The 17,671-nt window shown below is 36.0% G+C and overlaps 1 protein-coding gene across 2 annotated transcripts in view; it reads right to left on the reverse strand.

Annotated features, from left to right (window-relative positions):
- Window positions 1–17,671, reverse strand: part of ccnd3 (cyclin D3) — a 307,734-nt gene that overhangs the window by 36,172 nt on the left and 253,891 nt on the right. The gene's annotated exons all lie outside the window — the stretch shown is intronic.

Raw genomic sequence — 17,671 nt, forward strand, 5'->3', positions numbered from 1 at the left:
CCCCCGCCCCGCCCCTCGTTGACATCACAATCGCCGTCCCGCCGCCGCCGGCCAATGAGCGCGACGTTGACGTCATCGCTATTCGATACCCCGCGCACGTGCCCTGGGAGGATTGGGGCGGGGGCGAGGAGAGGTGTGCTGGCATGTGGTCCATTCACACCGTCTTAGGCTCGATGAGAGTGGTCGACCCTCACTCTCCCCCTTCTTGCTCCAGCCAGGTGGTTGTGTACTGGGACACAATGTTCATCATTTCGCTGGCATGTTTACCTCTGAAATACAACCTCCATTTATTTCGTGGGTATTGCTGGTGTTTGCTTTTCTTTGCAAATGAAATGGCTCTGAAGAACAACCAAGGAAAGGTGATAAATGCAGGCCCAGCCGGTGATGCTCACATACCATAAAAGCATTAAAAAAAGGAACACCCAATAAAACTGGCAAAAGACACATATTGGTCCAACTTATTAAGTTTGCTTTAGAATCGAAGTGCAGTACGACCCAAATGAAAGATCTTGTTCATTTCCAAGTATTACTTTTAATTTGGTAATTTATTTTTCCCTTTGTAAGGTTGTGATATTTTGAGGTCCAGTAGGACCTGAATGCTCATTTCCAAGTGATTCTGCTTTTTTAAAATCACACATTTTCCTCTCTAAATGTGTGATATCATCAATTGTTTCAATGGAGCACAAGAGTGGGTGATATGGGTTATTACTCAATCCATGCTGTTGCTTATGAAAAGTGCAAATTGCATTTTTTTTCTTGCAGTTGCTACTTTGGTAAAACTGAATACATTCATTTTGTATAGTTAGAGAAATGATGAACCCCGTTTGCTATTACTGTGCAGACTGAGAGTTAATTATTTTGGGGGGAATTCCTATATGCTTACAAATGTTCAAATATAGTTAAACAAACATCATGTGTAATTCTAAGAAAATGTATACTGAATAAAGTAAACCACATTCTTATAAAGTTTGACTGGTCTTGGTGAAAACAGCTCAGAAAAATTCTGCTTCTATTCATTTAGTGTCCGTACTTATGGGTTGAAGGTACAGAACATAAATTTCACACATTTGTAATGTATTTAAGTATTTGACACTGTTGCAAACATCAGGAGAAAGGTCCAGTCACCACCAATAATAAGCACAAAACATATTGATTTTAATAGATTGTATTGCAGTACAACAGTGCTGAAAGGTGTCATTTATTAGTGGGAAATGCAAGCATGTAAGTTTACTGAGAATTTTCTACAGTTTTATTGTAAAATAAATAACTCCTCTTCAAGAGGAGTTTGCGTTTTTGTTTCTACTAGAAGTTTATGGATGTTAAAATGCTCCTTTTAATACTTTCATATTTATAATGGAGAAGATATTCTTTGTATAAATCCTTAAATTATGCATTCAAATTATAATGTGCAGAAAACAAATATTTTTAAAATATGCATATTTGTTTTGTTTGATTTTGATATTTTTGATTTGTTTGATGTGAAATATCAAAATAAATGAGCCAATAAGAAATTAAATTGGAATTAACATAGTTGATTTCTAATATTAACCTGGTGTGTTTCTATTGTTCTCTGTCAAAGTTTTTTTGTATGTTATGATTCTAAAATAAAGTATTGCATTTTTGTGAAAACTTGGATTTATTTTAAAGCTGATTTTGATCAATCTTATCTTTCAACAATTAAACATTTGGTAAAATTTGAATTCTATATTGCTATCAGACAATATAAAATGAAGGATAATGAAGCCAAAATATTATTTCTTGCCTAAGCTATCAAAGAATGTGCCATGGTAGATGCTGAACATCTGATTTATCTTACTGATGTCAAAAAGTTGATGGAATTCTTTTTATGGGATTAAGGAAAATAGAAAGACTTAAATCTACGCGTCTATTTCAAAGATTCAACCATTATTAAAAACTTTAACAATTACTAATATATTTTTGTTATGTATGATTCTTAAATGTTTTTGTTGAAATAGAATGCGATAAATCGTCATTTTTTAATAAAGAACTTGAGAATTGCTGAAAAAAATACCATTTGTCAAAGTTTTTTATCTTGCACTCATCAGGACAATTCACAAGAAATTTCCCTTTACTTTGATATTTCTTACAAGTTGTATTATGAGTGCCACATGAAAAACGTTGACAAAATGCGTATTTTTTCAGTAAAACTCAAGAATGTGAGACCTTGAAGAGTACCTATTTGGATGAGTTACAGGGTGGCTAGCTATATTTCAATGTCAATTTAGTTCACTAGCAATCCACATAAATAGTTATTATTAAAAGAAATTAAAACAGAAGTGGTGAGAAAAATTATTACCCCAATCTTAAACATTTATGAATTAGAATTAAATAATCCCAAGTAATGTAACTCCTATTACAAGTCTGCCTCCTTCTTTAATAGGTGTAGTGATGTAACCATGGACAGGAAGTCATGATAGAAACAAGACTTGTATTGTCTGCAATATTAGCTTTGCTTTGATGGTAATCAAGCAAAATTGCCACCTGGAACATGAATACTGGAATAGTTTCATTTAAGATTGCCTTGTTAAAGTTTTTTTGATTAAATAAATTATTAAGGAAAAAATACTTCATGTGTAATGTACTGCCAACACGTATCTATTGGCCACAGCTGCATTATGAAAAGATGATGTTGTTAGATTAATTCCACAAAAATAAGTTTTCAATAGAAGAACAAACTCTATTGACGTAAACAGTTCTGATCAAAAATATGCCCTATCTTCATTTTGATTGTCTTTTGAATGGCACCATATAAATGGTTAAGGCACTGTTCTGCTACATAACCCCCAGTCGCTGTTATAGAAATATTAAATAGATCTAAATAGGTAATTGTTATGCATTTAAAAATCATTACAAATAATAGCAATGATAAAAGATAAAAGTGTACATTGAAGACTACGACAAATTTATTTATCTTTCTGTAGTTAAGATCTTCGTTAAAACAAAAACTAACAGGTTACAGTTCAAGTTTATGTTTCAATATTTTCTCTGGTGCTTACTGTAAGATGGCAGTTTCCATAAGATCCAATTACTACATCACTCTTCAAAAAATGTACCAAATAGAATGCTCAGGTTGAACAATAAACTATAAATCATGGCAAATCACTAACATTGAATGCTTACTGCCTTATACTACAACTTTCAAAGATAGAAACAGAAGATGACAGATCAAAATAAACTCTTAAATCTAATTTTCAGTTATATGTACAGTTTAATAATATGTACAAGAAAAACCGTATGGTAATGCATTAAAACAGCACATTGAGTAAAGAAGAACAATTAAAATAAGGGTGTTGAATTTTAGCTGAATCTTGAAAAACACAAGGTAAGTACCACATATCATAATAGATATTCATATTGGTTTCTTGTGGAGCTCTTATTTCCATGTTAGATGTAAACAGCAACTTGATACAACAAACTGGAAAAATCAAGGATGTCCCTGTAGTACATTGTCATTTCTTTTTTAATGATGAGAATTCAGAATGCTATACCTATACACATAAAACACCCATTAATGGTGCAGGACCTTCTCAAAATGCAAGGTTACTTGGTGAATGATGGAGTGGTGAATTAAGGGATTATTTCTTTGCCAGTGAGTGTAAATCAAGAAAGACTGATTGAGCTAATCGACCTGTTCCCCTGTTGTAATATCTGCATATTTCTGTATGTCAGAACATGCACTATTCACTCTCAATTGAACTTGAAACACCTTTCAAAGGATCAACTTTAATCAGTGTATGAACATCATACTCATCCTTAAACATAACATAAAGACTACAGAAATTTTCAGTTTGGAATAAATGCCAAATTTATTCCCAGAGTATGAGCAACATCAGTCAGGGTATTGCGACTGAAGATACTCAAAGAATAAGTACCACATTATTTGATCCAAATCTGTATATAACTCTGAAGTTATAAAACACAAATGCACCATAGGTCAGACTATTGACACAATTCACCCTCAATCATCATCTAAACATTATTTCCGCCCCATGTGTATACCAATGCTGTTCTCAGCATTACTCAGCCAGTAAATTCAATAGTTACCCACAGTCTATGAAAAAGAACCATATTTAACTTCAGAGTATAAAAATCAAAATCACATTCAATTAGAGTAATATCATATTCATCTTCAGTCAGTTTACAAGTACATTAACAATCAGCAGAGAGTGTATAAGCATTGTAACCATTTTCAGAACATATAGATCAAATTTACCTTGAACCAAAGTATAAATACTACAACCACCCCATAATATAAATGCCATATCCACCCACACAGCAATCTTAAGCAATACATTGAGACACCATCATTTTAAAGCACATTCAATCTCAGTCAGATTTTAAGCAGGATATCCACCCCAAATATAAACACCCATATCCACCATTAGTTAGAGAATAAATGGCATATATGTCATCAGTCACATTTTAGACATTATGTTTCCTGTTATTTCCACAACTGATTTAAATATTGAGATAAAAACAATGTCCAAACATAAACACCGTCAACTCGTAATTACTGTCAGAAGTGGCCATACAAACCACTTAGTTGTATTAAAACTGGTTGAAGTACAAGAGCTATAACTACACTCACAGGGCAACTAGGAATGGGTGGTCTTTGCACTGATGCCCACATTACTAGATAGAACAAAAAACACACAATAAACTGTATCATATTTACTGAATTTGAATTGCACCAAAGATTTATTGTTGCGTCATTATTGTTACTTATTATTAACGAAAAATTTGGCTATTTTACTCCAAATAAACCATGATTTTGAACAAGTGGACCTTGTGCTCAGTACAATGTAAAAGCACGTGTGCTTTCAGCACAGAAGCAGTATGTCCATCTTCAGAATATCATATACAGTCTTGGCAAATATATGTTTCCTTAGTCAGAATGTAAGCAACATATATAATGCTCTCAATTAATATATAAATTACAAAGTGTACCCCTCAAGCTGTGTATAACCAATATTTGCTCTTTCATGGATAGAAATGCCTGTGGTCCTTTTTTTAAACCTTACTGATAGTCATCTGATTCAAATATTAACTATATATTCATGCTTAAATAATATCTCAACTACATCAAGGTATTTAGAGTATAAACATTAGCCTTTGTATTGCCTTCTTAATAATACCTTCTGATTAGCATGATTTCAACAGTGTATTTAATCAGCATACATACCACACTGTAAAGAAACGAAATATCAAAACTGAAGTCATGAAAATGAGGTAATTGTAAATAAAGGAAAAGTTAAAGATTAAGGGATATATTTTGCTTCCACATTGTTCACATTTCAAGTCTGAGACTGAACAAATCTAAGCCAACCTACTAGGATCCATTAGAGATGAGCGCAACTCAACCAAGTCTCCAATTTACTACTCATGAGGAAAACTAACGAAAATTTCTTTAATCCTGACTCACATTACTCCCTTAACAAAGACCTCCAATATCAGATGACTCCACCATCCATTTATTTGTGCTATATAGGTGAAAGCTGACTCTTAAGTTTACCAATAATGGTTGCGCTTCAAATTCATTAATTGGTGCAAGACGTTTTGATATCCTGATATAAGGTGCTATATAAATTACAGTTGTTTTTCTAATTCAGATGTGAGAAGTGTTTAGTTAAAATAATCAAATGAAGATTTTATCTTGCACCAGGGAGTCATGGACTAAAAGTTAGAACCAATCTTTCAGAACTTCAGAAAAAAAAATAGGGTGGTAGAAATTTGGAGTTTGATTCCGCAATAGACAATTGATGTTCGATTAATTGATAATGCAGATTGTATGTTCTTTTTACACAGAAATGGTTGCTGTTATCCATCTACGCAGTCATGCCTATGATGTTACATCATCATAACATTAAAATTCTAAACTATTTGCAAGGTATAGCAAAACTTTTAATTAGCTTGCAAATTTCTTCGATTGGAGAGTCCCAGTTTTCAATGAAAATAAAATTGATTAATTGTCAGACAACATCTCACTATTCCTGCATGGAGACAAGTCCTAATTTTAAATGAAATGTGAGAAATTGTTGCAAACATGGATATTGTTTTCTGCTTGGAATGAATTTCAGTGCAACAACTATTGTTACTTTCGCTGATAGTTTCACTCAGGTGCAATTCTCTCAATTCTTGCACTCATTGACTGCAACTCTGCATTTTGCAGTTGACTTGCCCATAACTGTAGCCTTTTGCAACACATTACAATGACATAATACAATACAGCACAGCACAGGAACAGGCCCTTTGGTCCACCGAGCCTGTGCTGATTCCTAAGCCTTATTTAGATCTGCTACTTATTCGCTGTGCATGGTATCTATCTTTCTGTTGGCCTCATGTTTATGTGTCTATCAAGATATGCCCTAATGTTGCGAATGTGGTTGCTTCCACCATCTCCACTGGCAGTGTGTTCCAGGTACCTACCAGCATCTGTAAGAAACATTTTCCCCGCACTTCTCCCCTAAACTTTCCCCCTCTCACCTTGAACCTGTGCCCTCTTGTAGTTGATCTTTCCACCCTGGGACAAAGCCTTTGACTATCCATCCTATCTATGCCTCTCATAATTTTGTAGACCTCTATCAGGTCCCCCCTCAGCTTCTGTCTTTCCAGTGAAAACAATTTGAGCTTATTCAAACTCTGCTCACAACTAAACCCACTCCCCCAGACCAGGCAACATCTTGATAAACCTTCTCTTCACCCTCTCCAAAGTATCCATGACCTTCTGGTAATGTGACAACCAGAGTTATATGCAATATTCTAAATGTGGTCTTACTAAAGTTTTGTACAGCTGTAATATACCTTGAAAACTTTTATATTCGATGCCCCAGCCAATGAAGACAAGTGTGCTGCACGCCTTCTTGACCACCTTATCCATCTGTGTTGTCATTGTCAGTGACCTGTATGCCTAGATCCCTGTATTTCAATGCCCCTAATGATTCTACCATTTATTGTATAATTCATACTTGAATTTGATCTTCCAAAATGCATCGTCTCATATTTGGCTGGATTAAACTCCATCTGCTATGTCTCTGCCAAATCTACAAAATATCTAAAACCTGCTGCATCCTTTGACAATCCTGCTCACGATCTGCAATTCTGCAATCTTGATGTCATCCGCAAACTTACTCATCAGACCATCCACATTTTCCCTCAGAACATTTATATATATTACAAACAACAAAGGTCTCAGCACTGATCTCTGTGGTACATCACTAGTTACTGATCTTCATTCTGAAAAAAAAAAACATCTTTCCACCACTACTCTCTGTCTTCAATGAACAAGATGTGGAGGTGCTGGTGTTGGACAAGTTAAAAATCATATCACACTAGGTTATAGTCTAACAGGTATATTAAGAAGTACTAGCTTTTGAAGTGCTGCACCTTCATCAGGTAGCTGTGGAACAGGATCATAAGACACAGAATTTATAGCAAAAGGTCTATGGGTTGAATTTCAGTTGCAGAATTGTATTTGCAGATGTGTTCTATTTTGCTCAAAAAGCACACAATCTGCAGGCAGTCAATCCATGTAACATTTTATAAATTCCTACTTTAGAAATAGAACCAGCCTGACTCAAGATTGGGATACAGACAGACTCTAACCTCATACCTTTAATACATTGTCTGAGCTGAGATGTCACTTTTTAAAAAATAAAAACTTAAGTTATCTTAAGAATGTGACTTAGAAGAATTTCTGGGATTTACATATTAAAGAATTGAAACCTGCAACATATTCTAAAAGATGAAAGACTTAACAGCAATCTAGGTTTGTTCAATATATCATTTCAGTTGCATGATCCTGTCATCTTTTGATATAAATTCTGTGTCTTATGATTCTGCTCCACAGCAGCGCTCCAAAAACTAGTACATCCAAATAAACCTATTGGACTATAGATTTGGTGTTGCGTGATCTTTAACTTCTATGAACAAACCAGTTTTGTATCCATCTAGCCAGCTCAACCACACGCCACAAGACTTTACCTTCTGCCATGAGGTACCTTATTAAATGCCTTACTAAAGTCCATGTAAACAACATCCACTACCCTTCCCTCATCAATCATTCTTGTCACCTTCTCAAAAAAATCCAATCCAGTTGGTGAGATATGACCTTCATGCAGAAACCCATGTTGCGTGTTACTGACACATCCATTCATCTCCAAATGTGATTAAATCCTGTCTTTCAGTATCTTCTCCAAAAGCTTCCCCACACTGTTATCAGGCTCACCAGCCTGTAATTACATGGATTATCTTTATTTCCCTTCTTAAACAAAGTAAAAATACTGGCCATTCTCCAGTCCTCTGGAACCTGTCCTGAGGCCAAAGAGGATGCAAAGATATCTGTTAAGGCCTCAGTTATTTCCTCCCCTGCCCCCTACAGTATCCTGGGATAGATCCCGTCTTGCCCTGGGGATTTGTTTACCTTAATGTATTTCGACACTCAACACCCCTGGGTTCTATCTCAGGGTGGCACAGTGACTCAGTGATAAGCAATGCTGCCTCATAGCACCAGGGTCCCAGGTTTGGTTTCAGCCTTGGGTGACTTGCTGTATGAAGTTTGCATTTTCTCCCCATGTCTGTACGTGTTTTCTTTGGCTGCTCTGGTTTCCTCCCACAATCCAAAGATGAGCCGGTGAGGTGGATTGGTCATATAACCTTCCTCCTTTATTCTTGAGTGGGCTTACTCTTTCCCTTGCTGCCCTCTTGTTCTTAATATGTGTAGAAAATGCCTTTAAATTCTTCTTAACCCTGCCTTATTGATATTAACCCAAAAGTGACAGATTATTGTTAACCAAACATATTAAGAGAAATGGGGCAAAGCCAGGTATTGGAGTTAGGTCACAAATCAGCCATGATCTCATTGAAGGTAGATTGGTTTTGAGACGTTCAATAACCATCTCTTGTTCATATGTTCCTACATTTCAGAATCAAACTTACCTGACTCCAGATGTTCATGTGAACATGATTAGATAGTATTGCAAATGCTCAGGTTAACCTGCAAATAGTGAGTGTTAGCTCATATCTTGCTTTGAAGGAATTCATGACTGATGAGTTCATAATCTTAATTAGAGGAGTGCTGTATGTGGTTTGTAAAATTAGCAGTATCAGGACACTTAAGGTGCCAGCTAAACATTCACAGCAATAAATTATTTCAATCATGTTAGTATTTCATTTATTTTCTTTGAATCTTAAATCTCTGACACTTTATCTTCATAAATCACAATCTCCTTCATATTGAATGTGGTGCATGAGTGATTATCAGGGGATTCATTTGATGTTTACGCTAGGATTCAGTAGGCTTTTGGATGGTGCTTGCCAAAGTGAGACACATGTGACACCAAGTATGGTCACAAACTGAAATGTTGGAGTCCTGAGCCCAGAGGCAGCAATGATGGCCATGGTGTTCTGACTGATTTGTAAGAGCTGAACTCCCAGTGTAACACTCTGCTGCACTCGTTCCTTGCCCTTCTCTCGCAGTCCTCTCTCAGGGATCACAATAATATTCAAGCCTTGATATTGGGGACATAATGGGAAAACCTTTTGGAAGGGCTCCTTTGGAAGTTGAGACAGGTGAAACAACTTAAATCTAGCTCAGGAATTCAAATCTCACTGGTGGAATTTAAATATAATTAAGAAATCTAGGAACATAAAGCTAGTCTCAGTAATAATGACCATGATGATGATCAGCAAGAGTTGTACCCATTTTATTCACCGATCTATTTTCAGGAAATAAATCTGTGACTCTTACTCAGTCTGGCCTGCATGTCCATAGCAAGGGGATTGTTTCTTAACTGCCCTCTGAAATGGGAGAAAGTGAGGACTGCAGATGCTGGAGATCAGAGCTGAAAAATGTGTTGCTGGAAAAGTGCAGCAGGTCAGGCAGCATCCAAGGATCAGGAGAATCGACGTTTCGGGCATAAGCTTATGCCCGAAACGTCGATTCTCCTGCTCCTTGGATGCTGCCTGACCTGCTGCGTTTTTCCAGCAACACATTTTTCAGCTCTGCCCTCTGAAATGACCTGGCAAACCATTCTGTTCAAGGGTGAGTAGGAGTGGGTAACAAATGCTGGTCTTGCCAGTGACATCCATATCCCATGAAAGAATGTAGACAATAATGGTAGAGTTGCTTTTCACATTGCCCTTAAATTTGCTTTGGACTCTGGCTGTACATTGTTTAAAATTTGATACCTTGTCCAATTCTTGTGTAAGTGGGAATAATGAACATAGTTTTTGTGATCTCTTGGGTAAATCCGCAAGTGTATCTCTTGAATTTTCTGGAATAAATAACAACTGAGCACTTAAAAGAAAGACTTGTACTTACAGGACACTTTCCGCAAATATCCTGAAGTGTGTTTTTCTGCAGTTTAGTCACTGTTGTAATGTCGGAAATGTGGGACAATGTAAGCACACAGCAAAGTCCCATAGACAGCAAAGTGATAATGCCAGATAATATGTTTTTTGATTATATTGGCTCAGGTATAAATGTTGGCCAGGATTCCAAAGTCAATTTATTTCTTTGAAGTGTTGCGTCTTAACATTCCACTTTCACGTCCTCAGCTCTGCATTGAAATGTTAAACCAATTTTTATACTCAAGTTTGGAGAGAGGGAATTGAACCTACAGCTTTCTAAAGACAGAGGCATTAAGTTACAGTTAATACTTTGCATGCAAAGTCTTTTGCTCGTTTCAGGGTCACATATTAGCATATTAGCCAAATTCTGAACAGAGATAATAACAGACTTGCCCATCTTTGCATTTTATTTAATTAAGCTTTCACCATGTCAGTAAATATAGCATCAAAAGGGGTGAAGTTATAAGAAAATAGTGGGAGTAATGAAGGGAGTAATAAAATAGCAAGACAGAGAGGTTTATTAAATATATGATCTGAACCAATGACTTCAACTAGTTCTGTGCTTGTGACAGGAAAGAATTCTTACTTTTTGGTCATAATTAGAGTAACTCATCCACTGACTATTCTTTGAAGACTGGATTACATATTTGTTGTTTGCAGCAGTAAATGAAATTATGATACTAATAATAAATAGGCCATTGAGTTAAAGGTATTTTTCCCAATGTAACAGGAAGGAACGTGCATAATGTGGATAACTGTCAAAAACATGCTTGTTTGGGAAAGCAATCTGCATTTACCTTCATTAAAACTTAAAAAAGACAGCCAATTATTGTATGGAAATAATTGCTTTATTGTACAGAACTCAAACATTGCTAAATAAGAGATGAAGACTTAGCTCTTTATCTTGCATTCTTCAGGACTAAGATGTGACAAAATCAACTTAGAAAACAAACACTAATTTATAAAACATGAGAAGAGGATGCTGATTGATTGGGTCATCATTGGCAAGGAGTTGTAGTAAGAACAATTAATTATCAATCTTAGTTCACCGACCAGGCAGGTGGACTCTGATTGCTCAGGGTGTTGCTTTGGGGAATGTAGCAGTCACTAGACAATAGACAATAGACAATAGGTGTAGGAGTAGGCCATTCAGCCCTTCGAGCCTGCACCGCCATTCAATATAATCATGGCTGACCTGTTTCTACTGCATCTCCTTGCCAATTATATCCAGCACTTTCTTCTCATGTCATGTAAATTAGTGTTCCTTTTCCAAGTCTATTTCTTGCATCTTTGTCTTGTTGCATGCAAGAAAAAGTTGCAAATTCAAGTTTCCTTTTTGCTATGTTTATGAAAATTTTACTGCAATCATAATCATTCTGGATTTCATAGGTCTAGAGTGTTCATTAATAAAGTACTAAATAACTTTGGCTAGAATCACAATATGACATGGAGACTCTGAAACTATCCATATTTTCTTGGGCAGATATTAAATAGAGATTGCCAAAAAGTAAATGAAGCTAAAATAATTGTCTTGCAAATAGGAGCATTCCAGTCCAATAAATTTGTAGAGCTCAAGCAAAACTTCAATACCTGGAATGAGCTTTACCATAAGAACTTGTAACTTTATGAATAAATTCAGCTGTGGATATTTGTAATTCATATAGGTAAGAATAATCAGAAAACTTAACGTTTACAGTTGAATTCTCATCGATCAACTAGTTTACCAAGGAATGTTCTGGATGAATCACAGTTTCTATAAGCTCTATATGCAAGTAAACAATTTGCAAACATCACAATTTATTCCTTGTGCTTAACGATAGTTGAATTAATGGAGTCAAATGGATGACCATCATTGTGCCACAAAGCTAACATTACAAGCTGGAAGTGAAAAGCATGAATACTTTCTGATCCCAAGGTATTGGTTGTGCAGCATAACCTGAAGGCATGTTAACGTTTCAGGTAAAGAAAATTATGATTTAACAGCTTTCTTTAAATGTGAATTTTCCTATTTACACCTTGAACAATACTACCTTTGCAATAACAAAAGATGAAATTGATGCAATTATTAATGAAAATTATTATTAAACAAACCACAATTACCAAAAGATAATTAAAACTGCCATTTGCTAGCACAATAGCTGTAAAATCCTTAATTATGAAATAAGCTTAGTCCTTGAATTTTACTTTGGTATCTTCTTGTAAACAAGTTTGCTTTGTTAGGACTGCACATATCTGAGTTTTCTCTACAACTCTTACTGTAGCTAAATATTACCGAGCCCCAAAGTTACAACATTTAACAGGAAGAACACAATTTATTTTACATTATTCTGATAAACTTTTATTGGAAACTTTATTTGTGAAACTAAGAGAGAATTTTACTGCTAATAATATACACTGACCAGTTTAATAAGGTGTAAACTCTGATTTGCGCTGTGCAATTTGGTATCTTCCAAATAGTACAAATTCTGAAATGATGTGTGTAGACTAACTTTGTGCCATATACTTCAAAATAACTTACTAGTTCAAGACTTTTTTTTGTTCCAGTGTGGGTGGCAGGCAATAGATCCAGAGTAGTTTCAGTGTCAATAGGTAGGAGAAATCTAATGGAAAATACTTGAAATGGTGTAACACTTCTTTATTTCAGTTGTTTGATTAATATGAAACTTGCAGATAGCTCTATCACTCATTTGCCTGAATCCTTCCAGCTGGAAATATTTACAGAAAACTATCAAACTGTGTAACAAAGAAAATGGCAATAAAATGAAAGGAAAAGATGGTCTCATTTAAATAATGCAGCAATAACGTTTCTATTCAGCAACTAATTAATTTATTTTGGTAGCTTAACCAATGTTGGACTGACTTATCCAATTACATGAGAATGATTTATTCAATAATCTGCTCTGCAAAAATATTGACAAATTCTGAAAGGTTGAAATGAACCATTGTTTTGTTTTCCATTGACAAAAAAATCCCTTTTGAGTTTAAACTGAATTAATCTTACAAAATACAAATAGCCTTGTTGTTGCAAAGATAGCAGACAAAAGAATTTCATGTAGGTTATGTATCAATTTTATATACGGTCTTGCTAGCTATTAATGGTAACCATTCAAATTTCCAGCTATGTTTGCGCTATATTTGTTCCAGGTTGCTGGACTTTGTACACAGCTTGCTCCCCCTCAAAGGGTACTCTTACTTTGCTTTGCATTCTTGTGGTTTTTGGGTTCGAAATTTTAATGTGACTGAAACTGCTCAATAAGCTATTGTGCTTTAAGGTTTTTGGGACGCTGTTCTTTTGGGTACAGCCATGTACTTTGGGAAAGGAAGTGACACTCCCACCATCTGTCTCAACCTGTAGCAGCATGCCTCAATGTTAGTAATCATTTACAATCGCATACTCTCAGTACCTCTTTTCCCAGCAACAACTTTTATTCCAGAACCGTAGTCAATTTCAGCAGTCACAAGTTATTTTAGCTGATACAGCATACATTTAATGAGGTCTGTCGCATTTGAACTAATTTTCTTTTTCAAATGGCTGATGTGTTGAACAAGTCCTTCATTATTCATCGGTTGTTCCTTCTGAAAGAAGGAAGCTTGGGGGGTGGAGCAAGTGTTAAAATGGCAAAGGGAAACCAGTAGAAATAACAAAAGAAATTTGATGTGTTGGTTAACCTACTATTGGGAAGATATCAGAAGCAAAAACAACAACTGTTACCTTTTAATGGTATTTTTGAATGCTGAGCAGAGTTAATATGGAGTATTTCTCTAGTGGATGGCAAAGAATGTATAGATAAACTGACAAGAAGGCAAATGCTACGAATATAATACATTTTGTGAAAATATGTTTAATAGATCATAACCCTCAGTGTTAGGACCAAATAGTACTGGCCAAGTGCTGCTGAGAAACTCACACTATTGTGAAGGACTCTGGAGTTTCCAGCTCAATTACTCATCACTAGCCTGAGAACAAATGTGATATCTTCATTAAACCTTGTGGTTGGGGGCTGGACCAAGGTATCCTCATGTAAAGAAGCAGATGGTCCCCACCTACAATCTTTAACTTTACTGCATGAGTCAATTTGTGCTTGATTTATTTCATTTTCCTATTCTTTAAAAAAAAGTAGTGTTAGCACCATGTGATATCACTATATGTTGAAAAGTATACAAACTGAAAAGCAATACAGAGTGAGTAAACCAGACAGACAACTAGAAAGCAGTGACATGAAATTTAGGTGCTTTGGATGTTACACAGGGTGGCAGGGTTTGATAGTTCAGTTAGCTGGACAGCTGGCTCGTGACACCAACAGCATGCTTCATTTCCCACATTGGCTGAGGTTACATGAAGGACTCTACTTCTCAATCTCTTCCCTCATCTGAGGAATGGTGACCCTCAGATTAACCATGAAGAGTCATCTCTCTCTAATGACAGAGCAGCCCTATGGTCTCGTAAGACCATCTGTGACAATTCTGCTCACAAACGACCTTCTGGTAAAATGTTCTTATTTTAAGTAGACAATGAAGAATAAGGAGCGTTCCATGTGCTGGGTTTAAGGTTTTTGATTTCAATTCAGCAAAGCACTCATCAGAAGTTGTAAATTACAGTGTACAACTTATAATGTACAAAGGTATTTCTCCTTTCATTAAAAAAAAAGCACAATTATTTGCATCTGCAAAATACCCAAACTCCATAATCTATAAAGCAAATCATCACTCAAGAGTTATTTGTTCATTTTAATCTGTCACACTTTCATCTGTCCTTGAGTGCGCATTACATTCATAATTGTTAAAACTTTCTTCTAATGTTATGCGCGTAAGCTATTGTTGTTTGTTTGACTGGTGTCTGCTCATTCATGGAGTAATGGTCATTTTTTGGGGAATATCATTCAGTTTGTATTAACACCTCGAATGCAATGCAACTGTTTGACCTTGCTGTATAAGAATTGCTATTCACCCTGTCTCACTGGCCTCACACTGCAGGGTCACTCCATCACTCCACTGGAGCAGTAGAAATGCACAACTTCCCAAATGGCATCAAAAGTACTTGGAAAACTACTGCTTTTGTCCCACTTCACTTGCCAGTATTAAACCATTTCATCGAGGGCAATACAGGTCAATGCCTTGGCCAGTTGTGGTCAATGTTTAGCAAGGATAGTGAGATTTCTTCAAAGCCTTACTCAGATGCTTTGAGTACAGGCAACCTCTCAATTGTTCCAGAATTTCACTGTTACACTGGATGTTGTAAATCCAGTCTGTGAGTGTTGTCACTTTCATGATCACTCTCTTCTTTTCTAGTTCTTCTATCTTCTCTTTCAGGCTGGACTTGAGGGCAGCCAGAACTCTCCTTGAAGGATGCTGTGTTGGTCTCCACTCTCATTTACTTCAAGATTACATTCACCAGGAAGACACCTAAGACTAGCGATTTTTAGGATCTGTTCATCAATCAATTTCTTGATGTGCTGTGAAACATTGTAAATACATGTAGGGTTCTCAATCCAAACTTTCAGTTGTGATGAATGGATTTTGCATTGGGCCTTAGTTTGCCATTTTGGGTTTAGCATACTTCCATCATCTGACTTTAACTTTAAAGACTTAATTTTTAGGTCATCATCTTGAGCCACTTTACAAAGATCAGTGATGCTCATAATGTGGAATGCAGCCTGACCCTTCACCATTAACTAAATGCTGTTATTCTGCACTCATTATTCTAGCAACCACTTACCAACCTGAGATCAGATAATGCCAACATATCATGCTGTGAACAGCAATTGATCTGAATCATTATCTGAATGAAAGAAGACTTGAATTAGACCTCAGCTGCAGCACTGTGTACATTTCTGGGGGTAGACCTTTGGAAGAATGTTAACACATTGGAGAGAATGCATAAGAGATTTATGAGAGATAAAAAGCTTTTATTATGAAGATAGAGTGGAGAGGTTGGACAGGAGAAGGCCAAGAGGAAATTTGATTGAAGATTTTAAATTTAATTGAAATCCAAACGAAGTAGTCATGGACAAACTGTTTCTGCTCAATAAAGGATCAAGGACGAGGGACAGAAATTTAAAGGGATTTGCAAATTAATGCAACATGAGAAAATGATGTTTCACATGGTCAGTAGTTTAGGTCTGAAATATGTTGCCTGGAAGTGCAGTGGAAGCAGGTTAAATTGAGACATTCAAGAGGAAATAGAGAATTGTTTAAATAATGATTAGAAATAATGTGCATGGTTATGGGGAAGGACAGCAGAATGGCACTAAGTTGTCATGCTCATTTAGAGTGTTAGTGTGGATATAACAGACCAAATGACATCTCTCCAGCAGCCATCTTTATAGCTTCCTTTGATTCTTTCCAGCAAAATACTTGCATGATAATGGGTTCAGCACTTTTTCAGTAAGAACACGGCTTTCCCCATGCTGAACATGTTTCCTTAGCCTTCAAGTAATACCCTTTGAAATATTTACATCCTGAACTTGGGTCTTGAACTTTCTATTGGTTTTCTGGAAATACTTCCTTTTTATCTCCTTATTCTTGTTAGGCCAGAATAACACCAAGCCTCATCAGTTATCCAGTTAGTATGCTTAGTTGATCATTTACAAACTCAGAGCTTTTGTACATGTCAATTGTTTTCTTGAGAGTAAGTTTATCTTCTGTCAGCAGACATGCTCTCATGGCTGGATCTCTTATTCCTAAGGCAATCCTATCTCTGATTAGAGCATTGTCCATTTGCTCAAACATTTAGGAGTTAGCTTGAAAAACTTGAATGCAGACACATACTGGTCAATTTTCGCTGTCTTTTCATGAGCTTTGACATTTATATTCCTTTTTTATTTTATTATTCCTCTTTAAATTTGAAAGTTCCATTTGCAGTAAATTGTAAAGTTTTGAAGCAGAGCACATTTAAACTGATTTAAATTACAAGCTCCCAATAGTTCTGGGATGGTGAAATGTAGGTTGCAGAGAATTGAGATTAAACAGTGTCAATGTTGGATTTGGAGTGCACGTGTGAAATTGCATGAAGTGTGGTTAACAAGTTTAGTGAGATGCAGCTGCAAATAACTATGTGGCAGTGTAATGTATTGGCAATAGCTTAGACCTGTCTGAAGAAGAGTCATAGAGTCACAGAGACATGTAGCATGGAAACAGACCCTTTGGTCCAACTCGTCCATGCCAACCATTTGTCCTAAATTAATCTAGTCCCATTTGCCAGCACTTGGCCCACATTCTTCTAAACCCTTCCTATTCGTGTACCCAACCAAATGTCTTTTAAATGTTGAAAATGTACCAGCCTCCATCACTTTCTCTGGCAGCT

This window comes from Chiloscyllium plagiosum, unplaced genomic scaffold (assembly GCF_037043375.1).
Source record: "Chiloscyllium plagiosum isolate Xiang-an unplaced genomic scaffold, Cpla_swu_hap1 HiC_scaffold_26, whole genome shotgun sequence".
Lineage (NCBI taxonomy): Eukaryota > Metazoa > Chordata > Chondrichthyes > Orectolobiformes > Hemiscylliidae > Chiloscyllium > Chiloscyllium plagiosum.